The sequence below is a fragment of the Pseudorca crassidens genome, chromosome 14, assembly GCF_039906515.1.
Source record: "Pseudorca crassidens isolate mPseCra1 chromosome 14, mPseCra1.hap1, whole genome shotgun sequence".
In the NCBI taxonomy this organism is placed as follows: domain Eukaryota; kingdom Metazoa; phylum Chordata; class Mammalia; order Artiodactyla; family Delphinidae; genus Pseudorca; species Pseudorca crassidens.
In genome coordinates this window covers 54,228,739-54,255,553 of record NC_090309.1, presented here as the reverse complement: position 1 = coordinate 54,255,553, position 26,815 = coordinate 54,228,739, and the positions used below count along the sequence as shown (strand labels likewise).

The 26,815-nt window shown below is 38.7% G+C and overlaps 1 protein-coding gene across 1 annotated transcript in view; it reads left to right on the top strand.

Moving 5' to 3' along the window:
- SOCS5 (suppressor of cytokine signaling 5) overlaps nt 1-26,815 on the top strand; it is a 130,821-nt gene that overhangs the window by 1,869 nt on the left and 102,137 nt on the right. The window lies entirely within an intron of this gene.

Sequence of the window (26,815 nt, the reverse complement as noted above, 5' to 3'; positions counted from 1 at the left end):
TATGAGCATAGGGGTGCATGTATCTTTTTGAATTGTAGTTTTGCCTGGATATATGCCCAGGAGTGGAATTGCTAGATCATTATAATAGTTCAATTTTTAGTTTTTTGAGGAACCTTTATATTGTTTTCCATAGTGGCTGCACCAACTTACATTCTCACCAACAGTGTAGGAGGGTTCCCTTTTCTCCACATTCTCTCCAGCATTTATTTGTAGACTTTTTAATGATGGCCATTCTGACCGGTGTGAGGTGGTACTTCATCATAGTTTTGATTTGCATTTCTCTAATAATTAGTGATGTTGAGCACCTTTTCTTGTGACTGTTGGCTATCTGTATGTCTTCTTTGGAGAAATGTCTTTTTAGGGTTTCTGCCCATTTTTTGATTGGGTTGTTTGTTTTTTGGTTATGGAGTTATATAAGCTGTTTGTACGTTTTGGAAATTAAGCCCTTGTTGGTCATGTCATTTGTATTCTCTCCCAGTCTGTAGGTTGTCCTTTTAATTTTGCTTATGGTTTCCTTTGTTGTACAAAAGCTTGTAAGTTTGATTAGGTACCATTTGTTTATTTTTGCTCTTATTTCTATTGTTTTGGGAGACCTTAGAAAACATTGGTACGATTTATGTCACAGAATGTTTTGCCTATGTTCTCTTCTAGGAGTTTTATAGTATCATATTTTATATTTAAATGTTTAAGCCATTTTGAGTTTATTTTTGTGTATGATGAGAGGGTGTGTTCTAACTTCATTGATTTACATGTGGCTGTCCAACTTTCCCAACACCACTTGCTGAAGAGACCGTCTTTTTTCCATTGTATATTCTTGCCTCCTTTGTTGAAGATTAATTGACCATAGGTGTGTGGGTTTATTTCTGGGCTCTGTATTCACTTTGAGGTTTCAGACAAAGATTTTTCTTATGCTACCTTCAGAGGTACAAGACTTCTGCTTTTGAAACCTGCAGCTTACTGTGGAACACCAAAAAAGTATTCCTTATTGCCAAGTGCAATATAAATACATAACACTATAAAATGGAAGAATAAGGCAACATGATGATATATATGGTATAGATATCACATTTTTATTTGTTTTAAAATACTATGGAAAGTATTTAAAGTTTTAACTGTTTAATTTATCTATAAGGTTTTTTTCCCTAGGATACATTCTTATCCTTACCCAGAAAAATCGTAAGGGTAATGCAAAATATAATAAATAACAACAGCTCTGAGGTCAGGAAGTATCTTCTCATGCTTTAATTGGGGATTTTAAACTAAAATCAATACAAGGGACCCATAATAGGACCTGGTTAAGAGAGTGACCCAGATCCATCAACAGCTGGGTTGGTCAACTTTGGGAAACTACATTTCTCATGTATCAGCTGGGATCTGGACTTCCCCAACTCATATTTCATATTCATGCCTTGACTAGCCTTCTTCTGTAAATGATCCAACAGCCAGACTGAGGTTCTCCAATGAAGATATTTGTCAGTATTATACCTCAGAATAGTTTAAGTATTATAAACCTTCATATTGCTGAAATAACAATATGACTCCCATAAATTGAATAGAAGAAGTTATTAAATGAGGAAGAAATTCCCAAAATAAAACATGAACATAAAGTAGTTTTTAAAAAGAAGACGTAAAAACAGAATAGATAACATTAAGATGACAGGATTAAGATCAAACATAGCTTTTATTAGAGTAAATAACATGTTTTTAAAAAAATCTCAGATTGTATTTAATATGTGTATATGTCAGAAACAACTTAAATTCCAACAAGAACACTTCTTAAGTTCATTCATTCATTAAAATATGCAGCCATCAAAATGGTACAGGAATTACATATATGTCCAGAAGTTTATATATACAGATAGAAGACATCTGAAAGCTACTAGTGCTGTTTTTCTCTTTGGGGTGGAACTAAGGGTTGAGAAAAGAAAGACAACCCTTTACAGCCTCATGCCAACTACCTAATACTTTTTAGCTTCTAGTTCCCTTACCTGGGGGAACAGGAGAGTACTAATAATTTTAGTATCTTAGAAATATATATTTACATACATAGATATGTATATATATTTTTTGAGAATTTCAAGCAGAAGAAATATATACATTGTTCTGCATTTCAACTTCTTAATGTTTCTCCTATTTACCATTTTCTCTCTATCTCTTGTTACATGTTTTTTGTCTTGATCACATGATGAATACACTGCAGACATCATACCCTTTAATACTACATACATACTTCATAAGAACAAACATACTAAGTTTGGTTATCAAATTCAGGAATTTAACATTGATATAATACTTTCATCTAATCTGTAGTCCCTATTCCAATTTAATTTGCTGTTCCATTGGTAGTTTTTGTTTTCAGCTACAGGGTGTAGTCCAGGATCATATGTTAGATTATCATGACTCTAATCTGGACCAGTTCTTCAGCCTTTTTTTATCTTTTATAGTATTGATTTATTTGAAGAATACAGGACAGTTAAAGTATAGATGATCCTTCTTTTTGGGTTTTTCTGATTCTTCCTTATGTTTAGATTCAGGTTATGCAATATGGGCTGAAATACTATGAGTGATATGTCCTCCCAGGGTCACATCCAGACTCCCAGAATGTCCCATTGCCTATTATTGGTGATGTTAATTTGATCACTTGGGTAAGAAGTTGTCCGGTTTCTCCACTGTATAGTTCCCATTTTTTTCTTTTGTGATTAGATAATTTGTGAGGAGAAAGTTTGAGACCAGGTTGATTGATATTCTGTTCCTCATCAAACTTTCCCCTCCTAGATTTAGCATCTTTTGATAATTCTTGTCTGAATAAATTTTTACTGTGCTGTTTACAAAATTGATTTTTCTAACACATTATTCTTTCTGTATTAATTAATTGTCATTCTGCTCTAAGGAAAAGGTTTCCCTTTATCTATTTATCATGAGTATAGAATAAGTGCTTTTTTTCTGACCATTTGAGTGTTAGTTACAGATAATTCCTCTTTACCCCAAATACTTAAGTGTGTATTTTCTAAGGACAGGGATATTTTCTTCCATAACCACAGCACAATTATCAAAATCAGAAAATTAGCATTAATATAATACATTATCTAATATTTTCCATATTTCACTAGTTGTTCCAGTAATGGCCTTTGTTGAGGGGAAAAAATAGTCCAGGATCCAGTCCAGGATAACACATTACATTTAGTTGTCAAGTCTCTAGTCTCCTGTCTGGAACAGTTCTTCAACCTGTCTTTCAAAAATGTCAAGGTCATGAAAAACATATACCGGTTATTTTATAGTGTCCCTTAATTTGACGTTTTCTGATGTTTGTTTATGATTAGATTGAGCTTATGCATTTTTGACAGGAATATCATAGAAGTGATGCTGTGTCCTTTTCAGTGCATCATATCCTGATACCAGTTGTCCCATCACAAGCTGTTAATTTTGATCACTTGTTTTAGGTGGTATCTGTTAGATCTTTCTGCTGTAAAGATTCTTAATTTTTTCTTTTAAATTAACAAGCATTTTGTGGGGAGATACTTAGAGACTGTAAATATTCTGTTTCTCAGCAAATTTTCATACACTAAGTTTAGCATCCAGTGATGTTTCTTGGCTGAATTAATTGCTACTCTGATGGCTGCCAAATTGTGGTTTTCCAATTCTGTCACTCCTTCTACATTTACTAGTTGGCATTCTACTGTAAGGAAAAGACTTCTCTTTCTCACTTGTATTAGTATGAACTCATAAATTCCTATCTTATTCAGTCTGTTACTCTCATTTGTTTTAATGTCAAATTGCCCCATATTTGGCCAGTGGGAGACCTATTAGGCTGGCTTCTGGGTCTTTTTGACATGTTTTTATCATTCTTTGAGAAATTTCTTACTTTTCAGCACAAAATGTTCCAAGTTTATCTTGTTTTTTTCCCTCCACCCTATCCCTGGAATCAACTATTTCTTCAAAGATCCTTAGTTTCTTTTAGTAGAGAATGGTGTTTAGAAACTAAGATCTGGGCCTGCTGGGTGTCATTGTTTCTAGGCCCCTTCAACAGAAAGAACTAGGAAACATATATTAAAAATCACCAGTTTTTCTGATATCTCCATTTCCAATCCAACCCCACAGGGTTCTTCCTTGTCTTTACCCATTCCATATTTGTACCTTCTTCCACAGTGAGAACCCGGGCCTCCAGCATCATTATTTGCAGAACTCTGATTTTTTTTTAACTTTTGGTTGCACCAAGTGGCATGCAGGCTCTTAGTTCCTGGACCAGGGATCAAACCCGAGCCCCCTGCAGTGGAAGCGTGGAGTCTTTAACCACTGGACTGCCAGGGAGGTCCCCAGAACGCTGAATTTTTTAATACTAGTCATGTGTTTTGTAATTAAAAATAGTTTTAAGTTTTTAAAAACTCTAAGTAAGCAAGTAGGAGAATTATACATGTGAATGTCATTCATTAGTCTGTTACTACAGAAAAAAAGTTTGGGAACTTTTGTGCATGTGCTGCCTCCCAGATAAATTTGGTAAGTGAATAAATGGTAGTAAATACTTGTTTCGAATCAGCTAACATTTATTGGATCTATAATACATTCACATCGCTAATCAGACTACTGTTATTGGTTCCAACTTTTTTGCTCATAAGCAAGAACTTGATAAACAACCCATCAAATTAATGTAAAATTGTAAAAGTAAGGGGTGATGATAGACACAAAGAAAATATATTGAAAGAATATAAAGAGAGAGACTGGTTCAAAAACAACAATTCTAGCAAAAAGAAAAAAAAAGAATAGGAACTAGACTAAGGTGATACTAGGAGAATCGAAATGAAGGGACATATTTGAAAGACCTGATAAAAGATTTGACAGCCTTGTTGACTAAATGAGGAAATCAGAAGTTGAGTCACAGTGGGTCTCATTTAGATGTTGTAATAGTATTGGTTCTCCACCAGAGGGCAATGGTGTTTTCTCTTGGTTTTTAATTTTCCATCATGCTAAAAGATTTGCAGTTTTAGCAACTTAAAGATCAAATAGATGGACGTAAATCTCCAACAACATTGTGAACAAGATATCCAGAGAAACTTAACCATACAATAAAAATCCTGGAAAATATTTACATATATACATATGCATATAAGTATATAAAATTTGTACATATGTATGATTTTAAAATATAGAGTTGATTAAACTGGCGAGAAAGTGATGATGATCCTCAGAGGCCAGAAACAGAGGGAAAGTGCAAGTCCAAAGTGTAAACTAGCACCAAAGCCAGTACTTGCCTTCAAGAATATCTTCCAATCTCGCAGTGCCTAAAGCCTACATCTTAAAGCTTCACGTGCGTGGAAGACAAAGCCTTGGGCTTGAGCAAGGTGGGAAGGTTAGATAAGAGACATGTGCATTAAGCATGGAGCCCTACAAGGCAATGATTTCAGTGGATTTACTTTAAAACCCCACTTATACACAAAAGGGCAATGGGAATACGTTCTTATGGCCTTAGCCCTGGGAGGACCAGGGGAAGAAAATTAAAATCTCTCCAGAGACTTTAGCACAAAGATCCAGGGATAGAAAATATGAAGTAGAAATTGAGACATGAGAGGTAGAGGCAAAAGGTCTGACCTACATCCAAAAGAGACATGTTTAAACTTTTTTCATAATAAATAGTTTTTTAAGAACAGGAATGAAAGAGACTTTTTTTAGGCAAGCGAGTTTAAACCAGCAGATCCTCAGTAGAGGACATTGCAAAGGCATACTTCAGGAAGAAGAAAATGAGCTCAAAAATTAATGAAATGTAAGAAAGAATGATCAGTCCCAGAAAATGGTAAATATGCAGGTAACTGTAGACAAACATTGATTATATAACAAGATAATATCTAATTTGTGGAGTTCATAAGAACTAAAATACTAGGAAATATTAAAATATAGTTGATCAGGTTAAGTACTTAAAAAGAAAAAGATATTGACAAACTTTCAACTTGGTCAAGTTAAAAAATACATGTTAAAATTTCTTAAATAACAAAGAATAAAATAAAGAGCGTATTTTGCAAACCAGAGGTATTATATGGAATGAAAGAAAATATATTAATCCAAAAGAAGTCAAAAAAGGAGGGGGTTGGGGGGAAGGCATTTAGAAGGGACAAAGTAAGATGAAGGCAATAAATTCAAATATCTCTATTCACAACTGATGTGAATATACTAAATTTTCCAGTTAAACAAATATTGTCACTTTTTTTTTAAAGTTCCAGCCGAATGCTAAAGTGTGTTTATAGTAAAAGGATGGGAAAGTATATCAGGCAGACACTAATTAAAATAAAACTGGTGTGGCTATATTAATGTAGAAAAAGTAAGTCTTAAGGCAAAAAGCATTACTAAAGGGAAGAAAGACCATTACATACTGATAAAAAGTTCAAGTTTCCAAGAAGATAAAACAATTCTAAGCTATATACTGCTAACGATATAGCTTCAAAATATATAAAACAAAAATTGACAGAAGTGTTCCAGTGAAAGATTTTACGCACTTTTTGCACTAATTCATGAAGCAAGCAGACAAGCCTCTTAGATAGCCTCATCCACCAGAGGGCAGACAGCAGAAGCAAGAAGAACTACAATCCTGCAGCGTGTGGAACAAAAACCACATTCACAGAAAGACAAGATGTAAAGGCAGAGGGCTGTGTACCAGATGAAGGAACAAGATAAAAGCCCAGAAAAACAACTAAATGAAGTGGAGATAGGAAACCTTCCAGAAAAAGAATTGAGAATAATGATAGTGAAGATGATCCAGGACCTTGGAAAAACAATGGAGGCAAAGATCGAGAAGATGCAAGAAATGTTTAACAAAACCTAGAAGAATTAAAGAACAAACAGAGATGAACAATACAATAACTGAAATAAACTACACTAGAAAGAATCAATAACAGAATAACTGAGGCAGAAGAACAGATAAGTGACCTGGAAGACAGAATGGTGAAATTCACTGCTGCAGAACAGAATAAAGAAAAAAGAAAAGAAAAGAAATGAAGACAGCCTAAGAGACCTCTGGGACAACATTAAACGCACCAACATTCGCATTATAGGGGTCCCAGAAGAAGAAGAGAGAGAGAAAGGACCCGAGAAAATATTTGAAGAGATTATAGTCAAAAACTTCCCTAACATGGGAAAGGAAATAGCCACCCAAGTCCAGGAAGTGCAGAGAGTCCCATACAGGATAAACCAAGGAGAAACACGCCGAGACACATAGTAAACAAATTGGCAAAAATTAAAGACAAAGAAAAATTATTGAAAGCAGCAAGGGAAAAATGACAAATAACATACAAGGGAACTCCCGTAAGGTTAACAGCTGATTTCTCAGCAGAAACTCTACAAGCCAGAAGGAAGTGGCATGATATACTTAAAGTGATGAAAGGGAAGAACCTACAACCAAGATTACTCTAGCCGGCAAGGATCTCATTCAGATTCAATGGAGAAATCAAAAGCTTTACAGACAAGCAAAAGCTAAGCGAATTCAGCACCACCAAACCAGCTATACAACAAATGCTAAAGGAACTTCTCTAAGTGGGAAACATGAGAAGAAAAGGACCTACAAAAACAAACCCAAAACAATTAAGAAAGTGGTCATAGGAGTATACATATTGATAATTACCTTAAACGTGAATGGATTAAATGCTTCAACCAAAAGACCCAGGCTTGCTGAATGAATACAAAAACAAGACCTATATATATGCTGTGTACAAGAGACCCACTTCAGACCTAGAGACACATACAGACTGAAAGTGAGGGGGTGGAAAAAGATATTCCATGCAAATGGAAATCAAACGAAAGCTGGAGTAGCAATACTCATATCAGATAAACTAGACTTTAAAATAAAGAATGTTACAAAAGACAAGGAAGGACACTACATAATGATCAAGGGATCAATCCAAGAAGAAGATATAACAATTATAAATATATATGCACCCAACATAGGAGCACCTCAATACATAAGGCAACTGCTAACAGCTGTAAAATAGGAAATCGACAGTAACACAGTAATAGTGGGGGGCTTTAACACCTCACTTACACCAATGGATAGATCATGCAAAAGGAAAATAAGTAAGGAAACAGAAGCTTTAAATGACAATAGACCAGATTTAATTGATATTTATAGGACATTCCATCCAAAAACAGCAGATTACACTTTCTTCTCAAGTGTGCACGGAACGTTCTCCAGGATAGATCACATCTTGGGTCACAAATCAAGCCTCAGAAAATTTAAGAAAATTTAAATCATATCAAGCATCTTGTTCTGATCACAATGCTGTGAGATTAGAAATGAATTACAGGGGGAAAAAACGTAAAAAACACAAACACATGGAGGCTAAACACTACATTATTAAATAACCAAGAGATCACTGAAGAAATTAAAGAGGAAATCAAAAAATACCTAGAGACAATTGAAAATGAAAACACGACAATCCAAAACCTATGAGATGCAGCAAAAGCAGTTCTAAGAGGGAAGTTTATAGCTATACAAGCCTACCTCAAGAAACAAATATCTCAAATAATCTAACCTTACACCCAACGGAACTAGAGAAAGAAGAACAAACAAAACCCAAAGTTAGCAGAAGGAAAGAAATCATAAAGATCAGAGCAGAAATAAATGAAATAGAAACAAAGAAAACAATAGCAAAGATCAATAAAACTAAAAGCTGGTTCTTTGAGAAGGTAAACAAGATTGATAAACCATTAGCTAGACGCATCAAGAAAAAGAGGGAGAGGACTCAAATCAATAAAATTCGAAATGAAAAAGGAGAAATTACAACAGACACCACAGAAATACAAAGCATCCTAAGAGACTACTACAAGCAACTCTATGCCAATAAAGTGGACAACTTGGAAGAAATGGACAAATTCTTAGAAAGGTATAACCTTCCAAGACTGAAGCAGGAAGAAATAGAAAATATGAACAGACCAATCACAAGTCATGAAATTGAAACTGTGGTTAAAAATCTTCCAACAGGGCTTCCCTGGTGTTGCAGTGGTTGAGAGTCTGCCTGCCAATGCAGGGGACATGGGTTCGTGCCCTGGGCTGGGCAGATCCCACATGCTGCAGAGAGGCTAGGCCCGTGAGCCATGGCCGCTGAGCCTGCACGTCCGGAGCCTGTGTTCCGCAACGGGAGAGGCCACAACAGTGAGAGGCCCGCGTACCCCCCCCCAAAAAAAATAAAGCTTCCAACAAACAAAAGTCCAGGACCAGGTGGCTTCACAGGTGAATTCTATCAAACATTTAGAGAAGAGCTAACACCCATCCTTCTCAAACTCTTCCAAAACATTGTGGAAGAAGGAACACTCCCAAACTCAGTCTATGAGGCCACCATCACCCTGATACCAAAACCAGACAAAGATACTAAAGAAAAGAAAATTACAGACCAATATCACTGATGTATATAGATGCAAAAATCCTCAACAAAATATTAGCAAGCAGAATCCAACAATACATTAAAGGATTACACACCATGATCAAGTGGGATTTATCCAAGGAATGCAAGGATTCTTCACTATACGCAAATCAGTCAATGTGATACACCATATTAACAAATTGAAGGAGAAAAACAATATGATAGTCTCAATAGATGCAGAAAAAGCATTTGACAAAATTCAACACCCATTTATGATAAAAACTCTCCAGAAAGTGGGCATAGAGGGAACCTAACTCAACATAATAAAGGCCATATGACAAACCCACAGCCAACATCGTTCTCGATGGTGAAAAACTGAAACCATTTCCACTAGGATCAGGAACAAGACAAGGATGCCCACTCTCACCGCTATTATTCAACATAGTTTTGGAAGTCCTAGCCTCAGCAATCAGAGAAGAAAAAGAAATAAAAGGAATCCAGATTGGAAAAGAAGAAGTAAAACTGTCACTGTTTGCAGATGACATGATACTATACATAGAGAATCCTAAAGATGCCACCAGAAAACTCCTAGAGGTAATCAATGAATTTGGTAAAGTTGCAGGATACAAGATTATTGCACAGAAATCTCTTGCATTCCTATACACTAATGATGAAAAATCTTAAAGAGAAATTAAGGAAACACTTCCATTTACCACTGCAACAAAAAGAATAAAATACCTAGGAATAAACCTACCTAGGGAGACAAAAGACCTGTATGCAGAAAACTATAAGACACTGATGAAAGAAATTAAAGATGATACCAACAGATGGAGAGATATACCATGTTCTTGGATTGGAGGAATCAATATTGTGAAAATGACTATACTACCCAAAGCAATCTACAGATTCAATGCAATCCCTATCAAATTACCAATGGCATTTTTTACAAAACTAGAACAAAAAATCTTAAAATTTCTATGGAGACACAAAAGACCACGAATAGCCAAAGCAGTCTCAAGGGGAAAAAAATGGAGCTGGAGGAATCAGACTCCCTGACTTCAGACTATACTACAAAGTTACAGTAATCAAGCCAATATGGTACTGGCACAAAAACAGAAACACAGATCAATGGAACAGGATAGAAAGCCCAGAGATAGACCCATACACCTATGGTCAACTTACCTATGAAAAAGGAGGCAAGGATATACAAAGGAGGAAAGACAGTCTCTTCAATAAGTGGTGCTGGGAAAACTCGACAGCTACATGTAAAAGAATGAAATTAGAACACTCCCTAACACCATACACAAAAATAAACTCAAAATGGATTCGCGACCTAAATGTAAGACTGGGCACTATAAAACTCTTAGAGGAAAGCGTAGGAAGAACACTCTTTGACATAAATCACAGCAAAATCTTTTTTGATCCACCTCCTAGAGTAATGGAAATAAAAACAAAAATAAACAAATGGGACCTAATGAAACTTAAAAGGTTTTGCACAGCAAAGGAAACCATAAACAAGACAAAAAGACAACTCTCAGAATGGGAGAAAATATTTGCAAACGAATCAACGGACAAAGGATTAATCTGCAAAATATATAAACAGCTCATGCAGCTCGATATTAAAAAAACAAACAACCCTATCCAAAAATGGGCAGAAGACCTAAATAGAGATTTCTCCAAAGAAGACATACAGATGGCCAAGAAGCACATGAAAAGCTGCTCAACATCACTAATTATTAGAGAAATGCAAATCAAAACTACAATGAGGTATCACCGCAGCACCAGTTAGAATGGGCTTCATCAGAGAATCTACAAACAAATGCTGGAGAGGGTGTGGAGAAAAGGGAACCCTCTTGCACTGTTGGTGGGAATGTAAACTGATACAGCCACTATGGAGAACAGTATGGAGGTTCCTTAAAAAATTAAAAATAGAATTACCATATGATCCAGTAATCCCACTATTGGGTATATACCCAGAGAAAACCATAATTCAAAAAGACACACGCACCCCAATGTTCATTGCAGCACTATTTACAATAGCCAGGTCTTGGAAGCAACCTAAATGCCCATCGTCAGAAGAATGGATAAAGAAGATGTCGTACATATATACAATGGAATATTACTCAGCCATAAAATGGAACAAAATTGGGTCATTTGTTGAGACGTGGATGGATCTAGAGACTGTCATACAGAGTGAAGTAAGTCAGAAAGAAAAAAACAAATATCGTATATTAACGCATATATGTGGAACCTAGAAAAAATGGTACAGATGAACCGGTTTGCAGGGCAGAAATTGAGACACAGATGTAGAGAACAAACGTATGGACACCAAGGGGGGAAAGCCGTGGGAGTGTGGGGGTGGTGGTGTGATGAATTGGGCGATTGGGATTGACATGTATACACTGATGTGTATAAAATTGATGACTAATAAGAACCTGCTGTATAAAAAAAAATTAAATTAAAATTTAAAAAATTTTTTTAAAAAACAAGCAGCCAATATATAAAACTTCAGTAAGATTTGAACAGTACAATTAACTAGCTTGATCTAATGGACACACAAAAGATCATCCCAATAACTGAATAATTTGCATTCTTAAGCATGCCAGGAACATTTATTAAAAAAAAATTAATCATGTACTAAGCCATAAGACAGGTCTCAACAATTTTCAGAAATTTGATATCAGAAAAACCAACCTTTAATCACAATACAATTAGGTTAGAAATCAACAGCAGAAAGATAATTTTTTAAAACTATACAGTCGGCCCTCTGTCTCCTTGGGTGCTACATCCATGAATTCAACCAACCACAGGTTGAAAATATTCCCCCCAAAATTTTCCAGAAATGTCTAAAAAGCAAACCTTGCATTTGCCATGTGCTGGCAACTATTTCGATAGCATTTACATTGTATTTTACAACTATTTACATAGCATTACATTATAGGCATTATAAATAATCTAGAGATGATTTGAAGTTTACAGGAGAGAAGATGTACATAGGTTATATGGAAATACTACACCATTTTATGTAAGGGACTTGAACATCTGTGAATTGTGGTGTGTGTGTGGGGGAGGGGTGTCCTGGAAACAGTTCCCTGCAGATATCAAAGGATGACGGTATTTGGAAATGTAAGACATACTTCTAAATAATTAATGAGTCTGAAAAATCATAGTGGAATTAGAATATACTTAAGATCAAATAATAATGAAAATATTTTATCAAAACTTGTGGGATACAGCTAAAGTGGAATTCAGAGGCTTTAATTGCTTATATGGGAAAAGAAACTCTGACAATGAGCTAAGAATCGGACTGAAGTTAGAAGACAAATCCAAAGAAGGTAGGGAGAAGGAATTAATAAAAATAAGATCATAAATGAATCACACGTAAAACAGAGATACAGTAGAAAAAATGGAGCTCAAAAAGCAAAAAGTTCATTCTTTGTGAAAACTAGTAAAATTCTAAAACCTATAGCAAGACTGTTAAAGAAAAACATCAGGAATAGTCAATTTTAAGAATAAACAATGGAACATAATTATAGATAAAGCAAAGCAAAAAAAAAGAATATTATGGATGCTTTTGTGCCAGTATGAGTTGAAGAATATTAGATGAAGTGGATATTTTCTTATAAAAATAATAATGATTGACTCAAGAATAAACTAAAAAACCTGAAAGGTCCTATAATCACTAAAGAAATTTTATCAGAAGTCAAACATTAGAATGAGATGGTTTTACAGGTGAATTATACAAAAATTCAAATAAGTGATTCCAAACTTACACAGACTTTTTCAAACAAGAGAAAAAGTGGGAATACTCCTCAGCTCACTTATAAGGGTAGTATAACCTTGTTACCCAAATCAGGCAAGTACTGTAAAGAAAAGAAAATTACAGAGCATTATCAGTCATGAGCATAGATGGAAAATATTAGAAAACTAATTCAGCAATGCATAACAGTTGATAATATTATTTTGTGACCAATACGAGTTTATCCCAGGAATGCAAGACTGGCCAACATTTTTTAAAATCTATTAATTCATTACCCACATTAACAAATTAATGAAAAAAACTATGTGATTATTTTTTATAAAATCCAACAAACAATGAAAACTAGAATAGAAATTCCTTAACCTAGTAAAAGGTAACATCAAAAGCCCACAGCAAATATCCTATCAAGTATTAAATGCATTGACTTTAAAATTAGTAACAAGACAAGAATGCCTACTCTTACCACTTCTATTCAACATTGTACTAGAGATTCTAGCAATTGCAATAAAACAAGACAAAGAAGAAAAAAGGTATAGAGATCAGAAGGAAAAAGCAAAACTAATTGTTTGCAGTATTCCAGTATTTTGTGGATCCCAAAAGAATCCACAGCAAACTATTAGGCTGAATAAACAGTTTATCCAGTTTACCACAAAGGAGATCAGTACACAAAAGTAGAATGCATTTAAGCATACCAGCAAAAACAAAATGTAATTTTAAAATATACCCTGTATAATAGAAACCAAAAATATAAGAATAAATATAACAGAAGGTGTCCAAGTGCTTTGGAGAAAGTTATAAAATTTATTGAACAAGATAGAACTCAACAAGCTGATCATAAAATTTATATGGAAGAGCAAAGGGCCAAAAGACACTTTTAAAGAATAATAAATTGGAGGGTCTTGATATACCAAGCATCAAAGTTTTTCATAAAACTGAAGTAATAGGACTCTATTGTACCAACACAAAGACAGAAACAGAGAGACCAGGAGTCAATGAATACATATATGGGAAGGTGGTATATGACACAAGTGGCATTGTAAATCAGTGGGGAAATTCTTCAGTAAATTCAAACTGGATCCCTGTACACAAAAGTCAAATCCAGAACTTAGACGTGAAAGGTAGTCCTGCTGTCCAGTATCAGAAAACAGTTTTCTAGATTTTGTCTGGTTTCTTAACTGTTTAGAGCAGTAAGGTAAGTTTGGTTCCTGGCAGTCCATCATGGTCATAAGTGGAAGTCAAGTGTAGTTTTGTAGAGTTTTCCTCTTCCCACACAGTCTGTTTCCTCCACGTTGCTTTTATGTTTGTTTAGGTCTCTGTCTTCCTTGTTAGTTTTCTTCAAATGTCTGGCCTTTTTTTCTTTCTGCTTACTCTTAATAGTGTGGGGAGACTATTGGAAACTCTGCTTGTGTTGGTAGACAAGTTGACCATGAGTTTCATGTAAGGCAGAGGTTATCAACAGTAACACTACTGATGTTTTGGACTGGATAATCCTTTGTTGTGGGACGCTTTTCTTGTGCATTGTAGGATATTTAGCAGCATCCCTAGCCTCTACCCACTAGATGCCAGAACCCCCAACCCTACCAAGTTTTGTGAAAATAAAAAATGTCTCCAGACATTGCCATATGCGTCTTAAGTTGAGAGTCACTGATTTAGGGTGATTGTATCTAAGCTGTTTGCAAAGGGACTGTTGAAGTCAGTATATTTAGATACTTCTTTTTGAGGTGGTCATATTCTCCACAGAATAGTCCTCCAATTTCTCTTGCCTAAGGATAAAGTGGAAGAAAGCAGGAAGCCTTAGTATTCGATATACAGGCATTCACTTATTTTTCCTGTTTCAAGTACTTCATACCGACCCTCAACTGTGCCTGGTTTTCCTCCATCCAGAAACCATCTGTTTACCCATCTCTGGAGCCTGAATCTCTAGACTTTGGCCAGAGTGTGGGACGGGCAATCACCAGTGATGTGGAGTATGGGGAGGGGAGAAATCCAGGAAGCTACGTGATCCTCAAACAGCCTTCATTCAACCAGTCTTCCTTATTTCAACACCCTGTTTCACCCCACTTCCAGAGGCACCATCAATCCTTGAGTCTTTTGAGGATTCTGGAGTGCATATAGAATTTATTTTTATCTTTACTTAATGTCATTTACAATTTGGTCTTTCAAGTTTGCCAAGTCCATTACTATTTGCTTTCTACCCTCCAAAATTTGGTTCCTTTGGTATCCTCTTTCACTCTCTTTATCCTTAGGATTTATGCCACCCCCTTAAGCGCCTTTACTGTATTTTTATGTGAGGAGATTGAGCAGGATAAAAATTAGATATGTTTCATTCCACTGTCTTTATCCGGAAGCTTCAATTCCATATACTTTTGATAGTTGTCATGTTTCTAATTGTCACCAGACATTTACCCTTTGGAATGTGGGCCGTCAGGTGGAAGGGAACAGATACAGCCTTTATTTCCTTCCCCTCTTTCTATTTCTTATAGATAATATTATAATTGGGAGGTGGGAATGAAGAGAAAGATGTTAACAGAGGATATGAGAGATTAACTGATTGAAACTGAAGTTCATGTTGAAGGGTTATGGGAGATATGAATACAATAAATAGATAAGGTGGGACCAGATTATGAAGCCTACAATACTGATTTGAATATATCATATTGGATCCAGGAGGCAGTAGAAAAGCATTATGGACTTTTCATCTGAGAAGTGATTTGATGAAAGTAGGTTTTATAAATATTAATCTTAAGAGCTCAGATAACAGATGGACAAGAATAGGGAATGAGTAGAGGCAGAGGAGCTTTCCAGGAGACTGTGGCTGATATCCAGATAGAAGTGATAAACTAGGCCATAATGGGAGGGATGGGAATGGAAAGGACAGATTTAAAAGTCATTGACAAGGAAAATTTGATTGTATTTGTTACCTCCAACAGGTATAGAAGTTAAATAGATCACAGTTGAATGTACAGAATCTCATATTCATGGGTGGTAGATCTAAACACATTAAATAAAATGTTGGTGTGGCAGGGAATGTGCCTGTTAGAGCACCGCATGATTCAGTCATTGAGAAAAGGCCCAATCAAGACAGCTCAAGAAAAAGGAAAGGGAGGCTGTTGAGAATTCACAGAGGGGTCTCATTGGAATATAAACATTCCTGAAGAACAACCAGCCTTCTGGGACTGGAATGAAACAGAAACACTTTCTCTGTTTTACTTCGGCTTTTTCCACGAACACATCTTGTACAAGGCCCACAGATGGCTATTCTAATCCCTGAGGCCGTGTGACCTTTCTGGCTACATCTCTACCACCAACTGCTTCTTCCCTCTAGTCTTTCAGTTAAATTACTGAAAGAGAATTTGGACCCAGCTCCACCTTTCATTTCAGGGCACAAGTTACACATACCTGAGCAGCCAGCAGTGACAGAGGATAGGTTGGGGAAGGGGTGGTTACACAGTGATGTCCAGTCAACACAACCACAAACACAGCAGGCACATTGACCCACCCAGGTGAAAGAATTGTTTTAATGAATCTGAATTAGAAAGGAAACGGAAACTTTTTGGTGTATAACCTTACCTTTTAGAGTTGGTGTCAGCTACAGAATCCCCAAGCTACCTTACAAAGCCACCATGAGTGGTGGAAGTGTGAAAAGATTATAGGATTGGCTTAGTGTGCTTATTCCTTCTATGTAAGTAGTTTGCACTTCAGACTAAAAACTCTGTGAATCCAGCACACAGGTCTGCTGCCTGCGAGCCAACTGGCCTCTTTGACAACACCAGACAATCCTCATCCAGGCTTCCTTATGTAATGTTTGTAGAAAAAGGGCACAGTTTGCTGACCAGTAGACCAATACACTGTCATCATGGCCCCACAGAAACTGGTCTGCTGTGGTGCTCCAACGAACTCATAATTTTTTCAAATGAGCTTATAATTTTTCCACATCTGTGCAGTTGTTCAAGATTAAGGGTCAGCAAACTATGATTCACAGGCTAGTTGCCTATTTTTGTATATAAAGTTTTATTGGAACACAGCTATGGCCATTCAGTAATAGATTGTCTATGGTTTCTTTTGTGTACAGTGGCAGAGTTGCAAACCTAAAATATTTACTACCTGGCTCTTTAAGAAAAACTTTGCTGACCCCTGTTCTAGATAGTTCTAGAAATGATCAGCATTTTGGGGAAAACCTTGGGTAGATATAAAAGACTAGCGGCTGCACAGTAGTGGTACAGTGTTTTCCCACACTGCTGCTTTTATTGTTTCTTAGCTCCTTAATCACTTCATGGACCACACTTAGGGCCAGAAGTCACTCAGACATCTCTCAAGATTGTCTTATTGGCCTAAACTCATTATTCTACGTTCATAGATTAAACTATTAAGTAATTTGATCTAGATGACTCAAGCAAATGTCTTTAGTCTGTTCTGATTATTTACCCTCAGATTTTATTTTCTTGCTACATTCACTCAGAATAATAGTATGTAATTATTTCCTGTGTGATCTGGAATGTCGGGGCCTCTTGCCAAATGCAGTCCTTTGATTTGTTTCCACAACATGGAGCTGGCCTTTAGTTGATGTGGTTGAGGTTCCCCAAACAGGATATTAATTTTCGCACAGCTGGAGAAACATAATCCTATTTCATGATTTAGTGGGCCAAAGATCCTTCTGCCTTCTCTCACTATCCTTCATTTATAAAATAAATGTTAATTTGGTTTCTTTGTGGATCGTTTGCAACACACCTGTATTTTCAAGGAACTCACCCCATACTCAGGTGAGCATACTCAGCTAAGGTAGCCCATTTGGAACAAATGAGCTTTGGCCAAGAGTTTAATGATAAAAATACATTGCTTGGGCTTCCCTGCTGGCGCCGTGGTTGAGAGTCCACCTGCCGATGCAGGGGACACGGTTTCGTGCCCCGGTCTGGCAAAAGTTCTAATTTCGGTCTCTGGTGTCTCCTGCATGGTTTTGCCAACAAATTCTTCGCCTGAGATACAGCATCTTTCAAGTCAACTGCTATCCCTCTCCAAGAGGTGAGGGGGAGCAAGTTTGCGGCTGTCGCATTGTGAAGGACCCACCCCACCCCCACGCGTTCCTTCCCTAGGCTTCTGATTCAGCACAAATTGAGAAACAGGGAAATGGAACATTCTTGCCTAGGCTTGCAGCACTTAGCTCTTTTGAATGAGAAAAATTTGTGTTCATAATCACCAAATTTGAAATGTATGGCTACCGGAAATTCGGGCTGTTTCAGAGCCAGATCAGATGCTCCCTGAGCCCTCTCCCACAGCCTGTGGCCTGGCCTCTCAGTGTCTGCCCTGCCCCAGAGCCCTGGTGCTACTTCTCTCAAGTTCTACCTGTTCTTTCTTCTTCTACCCAGAAAGCCTTCTCTGACACCTCAAGGCTTGGCTAGGTATCCTGCCTCAGTGTTTCACTACAACCTGCATTTTCCCCATCATAATATTGGCATTGCTCCTTCTGTCTTTCCATGGGCTCCACCCCCATCCCCAACTAAATTATAAGATCTTGAAATCCAGCGACCATGTCTTTTCTGTTCAGCAAGACTCAGATAAATTCACCAAGACTAAAACAGGGTTGCTTGTTCCCCAGTGCATAGCCCAGCATAGGAATTCAATGATTATGAATGAACGAACGAACCGAACAAACTTCAGATCTACCTAGGGCAGGAACATCAGAATTAGAGGTACCTTTCCAACAGCCCCAGGGGCAGGGAAGTTCCAGAGAGAGCCGTACCCCGCCTGGCAGTGCATAGCGCCTTCCCTTTCTTCCCATCACCACCCTTCCTCTCCCAACACCCAGTCTGAAGGCTGGAGAGCCTTCATGTACCACAGAGAGAGCTTTCATCCTTCACCCCATCCCTAGAAAAGATCCCTTTATTATTCAGCATTGTGTCTAAAAGTCATTTAGCTCCAGATGCAAGCACTGCAGAAAACATGAAGAGCCTTAGAAAAACTGCACCACTGCTGGGGGTCTTATTTTAATTATTCTATAAAATTTCACTCTTTGCTTAGTGTCTGATTTCATTTGGGGCTGGTTTCCTCTCTTGCAGGCCCTGGACCCATGAAATCTGTATTAATTTGTATACGTGGCAGAATAGTATCAGCCAATCCCTTTCCCTGTGTTTAACCTCCTTCTTTCTTCCCCTCACTCAGGAAGCTAGCCTAGTTTGTGCTTCTTACCCAGAGGAGGGATGTGATAGCTAGAAGCAGAGAAATGAGTATCTTCCTGGCTTTTGGTCTCAAAAGCTGCCCTTAGAAGAAGAAAAATTACACCATAGACAAAATACTTGGAGGAAAAGATAATAAGAGTAGAAAAGAGCTCCTGAGTCCTAGGGGGATGAATTCATGGGAAAATACCAAGGGCAAGAGACATTGCTAGGTCCTGTGTGCTACTCTACAGGCTCACCATGGAAAGGTGGCACAATCCCAGATGTTTGTATGGGGCCTGGGAATAGAGAAGATGTGTTCCTTACATCCTCAGTAGAGCCCCAGGAAGGTTGCAAGACCTCAGAGAAGAAGTGGGTGCATGGTGGGTCGCTGCTGAATGGGCTTTAGGCAGCAGAATTTTCCATGCCCCAGTGAGACATAAAGCATGTCTCCTTGTGCCCAAGACGATGCCAGAGAAATGGAGGGTGCCTCTGAACCTGAAGGGGTCATGCAACCAGGATAAAGGATGTCTCAATAACTACCAGTGTATTTGGTAGAATGACCTTGAGGACCAGATTCCTCACTCCCTCCACTCCCCCTCCCCCACTGCGTACCTTGACACCTCATAAACCCCTCCCAGGAACTAGACACAATCCAGGGGAAAGGGGAGGTTGACATCTACAAATTCACTGAGATTATGTTACTGACAGTGCAAAGAAATGGAAGATTGAAATAAAAATTGGGTTATATTTCTTATATAAATTTGTGGATAAAGATATGTATCCACTGCTCGTATCTTATATTTAGGGATGACATTTCCCACAGAGGAGCAGTGCTTAACTAGCCACTAAAATGTCTTCTTAACAGGTTTCAAGGTTCTAGAAACCAAATGGTGAGTGTACTATCCAACATATGCCATGAAAGTAGAGCCAATAACAGGGGAAAGTTTCTCTCCTAATGGTAAGATGTCCGAATTCTCTGACCCAATCAATAAAGTCAAATGATCTGACAAGTGTAAAGACTGCATTTCAACATTGAAAAAACTGATTTTGCTTAAACTCAAGCTTAATATTAACTCTACTTTTAGTTTCAGCTGATTAAGAAAATACATAACAAAAGGCTAAGCTATATTCAGCAACATTGTAAGATAATTTCTTTTATTCATCATAAAAACACTTATGCATATTTGAGAAGTAATCCATATGGATGAGCACATTTTTCATTCAGTCTACAGACAGAACATGTACGTGGGTTTGCAGATCCTGTGAGGTAACTCTACCACTCCCAGAGGTCTGAGGTCCACAAGTTGGGACCTGTTGGGCCAATTAATTTGAAATCAGTCTCATTTGGAAAATCCAAAATGTATGATGGTGATGCCTTACAAAAATATCTCTTTTAGTATTCCAGTCTGTGGACTCTGGCAGAAATAATAGATTTTTGCAAAACAGATCACTTTTTTTTTGGCTGCATGGAGTCTTCGTTGCTGCGAGGTGGCTTTCTCTAGCTGTGGTGAGCGGGGGCTACTCTTCGTTTCGGTGCACCGGCTTCTCATTGCAGTGGCTTCTCTTGTTGCGGAGCACAGGCTCTAGGCACATGGGCTTCAGTAGTTGTGGTGCGCAGGCTCAGTAGTTGTGGCACGCGGGTTCAGTAGTTGTGGCTCGTGGGCTCTAGAGCGCAGGCTCAGTGGTCGTGGCCCACGGGCTTAGTTGCTCCGCGGCATGTGGGATCTTCCCGGACCAGGGCTTGAACCTGTGTCCCCTGCATTGGCAGACGGATTCTTAACCACTGCGCCACCAGGGAAGTCCTGATCACTCTTTTTTGTTTGCAAAATCTTCATACCAGCTGAATCACAGCTTGCTTTTCACTTCTCGTAACACCTTGCAACATCGCAAAATATTTGCTGGAGTTTGGGAAGGGCGGCTACAGAATTAGTAAACTGAAAGGAAGCCTGCCTTCACTCCCACCCCTGTCAGCACCTTCTGTTCTAGCAGACCGAAAGGCAGCTTGAGAACTCTGATTGCTTCTCCAGATAAGAACAACTCTTGGCACCGTTGCCTGGGGCAAGAATGGAAGCAAAGGAAACATTAGGGAGTTGTGCAGGTGCCAGTACATAATACTGTCACTTCACAGAATGAAATTTATAACTGACTCCATGAAGGTAAATTGCTATGGCAACCAGCCTTCTCAACTTTTGTATCTGTAAGTGAAGACAATATGGGCCATTTCTATTTGGGAGTATATAATCTGGGTTTAATGAATAGCTACCATGCTCTAACTCCTAGTACTAGGCTCATATAATGCTAAACCAGGACGGGACCTTTGCAAGTATCTAGTTCACATCCCAGGTTTATAGACGGGGAACTGATACTCAGAGAAGTGATGCTACACAGCTAACATGTCTCAGACCTGAGCCCATGTTTCCTCACTTAGTTTTCTAGTGCTCTTTTCCTTTCACCATGCTGCCTTTCTGAATGGACTCACCCAACTTCCATGAGTGGATAAGAGAAATGGGACCACAGTTAGACATAGGGCCACCATCACTTCTTACTGAGATGTCAAATCAAGTATTATGGATATGCTGGTATCTAAGTATATAACTTTCTCCAGAGTTATGACAGATTCCATATTCCAACAATTTTCATTTAGCCAGCTGATACTAAAAGTAGAGTTAATATCATGCTTGTGTTTAAGCAAAATCTTTTTTTTCATTGTTGAAATGTAGTTTTCACACTTGTTAGATCATTTGACTTGATTATTGGGTCAGAGAATTTGGAAACCTTACCATTAGGAGAGAAAGTTTCCCCCAGTTGTTGGCTCTACTTTCATGGCATATGCTGGACCACCAAAGGTACTAGGAGAAGACATAGCAGTGTGGGGAGGTAGGTAGTGACCTGAAGAGACTTGATCCAGTATTATGGTTCTATCATACATAGGTTAGCAAAGAATTAGAATGTACCAGAATTATATTGAACAGGTATAGTAGGTAAACTTCTTTTAGTGATTCAGAAAACATCCTTTAGGAATTTTCAAGGCCTAGTTACTTGAACGACAATTTCCATTGCATAAATACATGCAAAGGTGCTTTGGATACCACCACATGCTCGGTGGTATCAAAGCAACTGGTCCTTGGTTTACATCTTTAGAAGAAAGGGACAAGTTTACTTGCTGCCCATCTCTTTAAATGTGTTTTCTGTGGAGGTCAACCCTGACTTTCAGATCTATGACCACCCCAGTCATAGGAATCTTTCTGGCCTCTGTATTCCTAGTGCTATTATTATATAAATCATCCACGAGGCACTTAGGTACTTCAGTGTATTATTTCCTGTATATGCGTGTCTTGTATCCCCTACTAGATTATAAACTCATCTGTGTTTGCTCAGCCCTCTGTGTGCAACACAGATGCTCAGTGAAGAACTACTGATGACTGATTGATACACTGAATATCATTTACTCCTTCCTCAGAATGCTACACATGCTTGTTGGAGGCCAACAGTCCTGGGTTCAGAGCCTCATTATGTCACCTGCAAGGTGTGCTGGATAGTTTTCATGCAGGGTATTAGCTCCATCTAGTGGCTTACTGCTGCCTAAGCTTCCTCACAAAACTCTTCCCCTAGTACATTTATTTATTTATTTATTTATTTATTTATTTATTTATTTATTTATTTTTATGGCTGCTCGCTGGCTTTCTCTAGTTGCGGTGTTGCGGTGCGCGGGCTTCTCATTGCAGTGGCTTCTCTTGTTGCTGAGCACGGGCTCTAGGCACACGGGCTTCAGTAGCTGTGGCTCGTGGGCTCTAGAGCACAGGCTCAGTAGTTGTGGCGCACGGGCTCTGTTGCTCCGCGGCATGTGGGATGTTCCCGGCCCAGGGCTCGAACCCGTGTCCCCTGCATTGGTAGGTGGATTCTTAACCACTGCGCCACCAGGGAAGCCCCCTTCCCCTAGTACATTTGATGGTTGTTTGATTCATTCATGCAACAGCATTTATTGAATGCTTACTGTGTGCCGAGCATTGATTTGTCTGCTAAATCTACAAAACAGTGAACAAGATAGACATGGTCCCTGCCTTAAGGGAGTTCACGGTCAGATGGGAAAGACAGAAATTAAGTAATTTGTCAAGTAAATTTTTGTTTTTACTTTTGTTTTTTAAATTTTTATTATTTTTAATTGAAGTATAGTTAATGTACAATATTATGTAAGTTATAAGTGTACACTATAGTGATTCATAATTTTTAAAGGTTATACTCCATTTATAGTTATTATAAAATAATGGCTATATTCCCTGTGTTGTGTAATACATCCTTATAGCTTATTTTATCCATGACAGTTTGTACCTCTTAATCCCCTCCCTCCTTCCCTCTCCATGCTGGTAACCACTAGTTTGTTCTTAATATCTGTGAGTCTACTTCTTTTTTGTTATATTCACTAGTATGTTGTATTTTTTAGATTCCAAGTAAATTTTGAGTTCAAATTGTGAAAAGCAGTATGAAGTACAGGATCCTGTGAGTTTGTAATAAGGCTTCCCTAGAGAAGTGACACTGAAGAGAAGAAGTTGGCCAAGAAACAACATCAGGCAGGTATCAGGCACCCAGCAGCATCCCTCTGGAGACCTCAACTCCCATTTAGGCTCAGCATCCTGCCAGTCCATTGGGAGCTCCAACCTTGCGCTATGGCCTCTTTCATCAGTCATTTAGCATCTATCAGTCCACCCTATGCAAATCAGTTTACATACGTCATCACTAATCTTCTCATATTATTCTTTTACAGACAGTATTCAGAGAAGCTGTCATTCGCACAAAGATATAAATTGACATGTCAGAGACAGGATTCACATGCTGATCTTTCTGCCTCCAATGTCCATGTCCTTTCTTCTACTCATGCGGTCTTCCTAATGCCAAGCCCAGATCTCTTTATTCTGCTGCTTGCCTTCCACTAAAAGGAAATCATTAGGGGAAGTGTCTCTTAGGAAGAATGAAAACACGAAGGGAAAACAAAATAATAGCTTGGTGGGTCATGTGTGAAGGACATCTTACTGAGGGATCTGAATCACTCTTTGTCCCACCTTTTCTGCCTTGGTCTATGACTAAGCCTTTCTTTGGACCTCAGGTTTTGATAACTGCCCCAGCCTGACTTTCATGGGTATAACTTTCATGGCCTAACCTTCAGACCCTCCCAGTCTGGCCCATTTCTAAGATGACCAATCAACATGGTTTGCCAAGAAATGTCCCAGTTTTAAAGCTGCAAGTCCTGTGTTATAGGAAACCTCTTAGTCTTGGGCAAACCAGAATGGGTTGGTCACTCTATGCACCAAACAAACCTGCAGCCATTTTCTGATCCACTGAAGTTTAGCTCCTGGTTTTAAATCACAAGAGGGTAAAGAACATTATTGGGGAGACTTTCTTTACTTTTTTTATTTTTAATATTTATTTATTTATTTAGGCTGTGCTAGCTCTTAGTTACAGCATGCAGGCTTCTTAGTTGCGGCATGCAAACTCTTTAGTTGCGGCATGCATGCAGGATCTAGTTCCCTGACCAGGGATCGAACCCTGGCCCCCTGCACTGGGAGCACAGAGTCTTACCTGCTGGAACACTAGGGAAATCCTGGGAGACTTTCCTTCCTGATGGAGGAGATCTCTCCAGTTTACTTTTCTAAAACACAATGATGGACCATAACTAACCAAGCCAGCAGAGCGGTGCCTGGCCCATAAGGATACATAAACTGTCACCATGGCATTCTCAGGAAGAGGAACTCACGCGTCACCCTGTACTGATCACTTCTATAGCTCAGTTTGCCCATCTTTGTACAGTGGAAATCAAAAGCCCTGCCAAAACTTTCATAAGAAACAGAACAGGCCATGATCAACAAGGAAATGGATAGTGGTTAGGAATGTGTGCTCTGGCATCAAACCACCTGTGTCACATCCAGCTCTGCCATTTAGATGTTCATTTGTTATTTCACAAACACTTATGGGCCAGGCACTGTGCGAGCACCTTACACATATCAGCTCACTTAATTCTCTTAATTCTCATAGCAGTCTTATCAGGTAGGTACTGTTATTCTTCCCATTTTACAGATGAGACTGAGGTGAGGCACAGAGAGGTTATTTAACTTGCTCAACTCATACAAGAAGCCAGAACCTTGGGCTGGTTTGTTGACATCTCTGTTCCCCTAGTTCCCCCAGAAAAGTGGGGCTAATAAATTATGATACCTACTTCACTGGGTTGTTTTGCAGATTAGGTGAGAAAATCTATGTAAAGCACTTAGCAAAGGGTCTAGAACATAGTAGGCTCGCCATACTTAAACACAAAGTATGTACTACTTAATTGGAGTGACAAAACACATATTATATGCTATAATTGTCAAAAACATAACTGGCAGTTAAAGAAAATGCCTAAATGAGTAAAGTAGTAAAAGTCTGGGGTGAGGCAGGATACATAAAATACCCTGAGCTTAGGAAAAGGAGGGCAGGCCTAAAGGTCTTATTTGCATGAGAGACAATTCTCCCATTTCTTTGGGGAGAAATGGCAAAGAGGACTGTAAGGATTGACAATTGGTCCCAAAGCTCCAGGCTTTACTTTCCTGAAAGAGGGACAATAAACAAGTCCTCAGTTCTGGGAAGAAGTTCTTGAAAGCCCCAGGTAGGAGAGCTGAGGTACCTGGAGAAGTCCACACCTGGGCCTGGGCTGGGCTGGCCAGGGAGGTCTGTACACGCAGCTTTTTCTGGCCTCTGACTGTGGAAAGCCTGGGCAGGGGCAGGGCTCCAGCCCACATTCCAGATTTCTACCATGACCTGCTTGACAGTGTGAAGCCACTGTTGTCTTGGCATTATCTCCCTGGCTTCATCCATTTAGACTCCCGTCTTTGGCTCACAGAACTCAGCCCTCTCCTCTTCACCTGTTCTATTTTTGATTTGCTCCCCTGATTCCAGGGAAGACACATGCCCATCTGCCCCAAGCAGGGGGAACTTGAAGGCAGAGGGGATTTAGCAGGGATGGGTGAGGTAAGAGGAATACCTTTGATAAGAGATGTGGCAGCGTTACTCACAAATAGCTCTAGACTCCTGGCAGAGTCCTAGGAACTCGCCCAAGTTCTTCATCAGAGCGGGCGTTAAACTTCATTTCGGAAACCTAGTAAGGGTTGTAATTAGCAGCACAGAGAGAACAAGAATCCTCCTCTGGGTTGAGTGACCAGGGCAGTGAGCATTGAATGCACATAGCTTGTCCAGTCAACCTGTGGTCCCTTTCTTCTTCTCCTGCCTCTTAAAAAGTGGCTGGAGCTGTGGTCTTGGGCTCAGGGAATTCTTCCTGGCTGCACTGCTTTGCCTACAAATGGATTCTCCATCTCTCCTAAGCCCTTTTGGATAGATGACTGGATTGGATGGGACCGGATTTGCATTTCCATTTCTCCCCTGGATGTTGCCCTCTTCAAATCATTGGCACTCAGAATTGGCAGATTCCATTTCTCCCCCTTGTGTGAGTGCTACTCCCTGCCCAGAGTCAGTCCCTCAGGACCCCTGGTCTGTGTGGAGGATTTGGACGTTGGCTGCTGCAACCTTGGTGCCTGGCATTT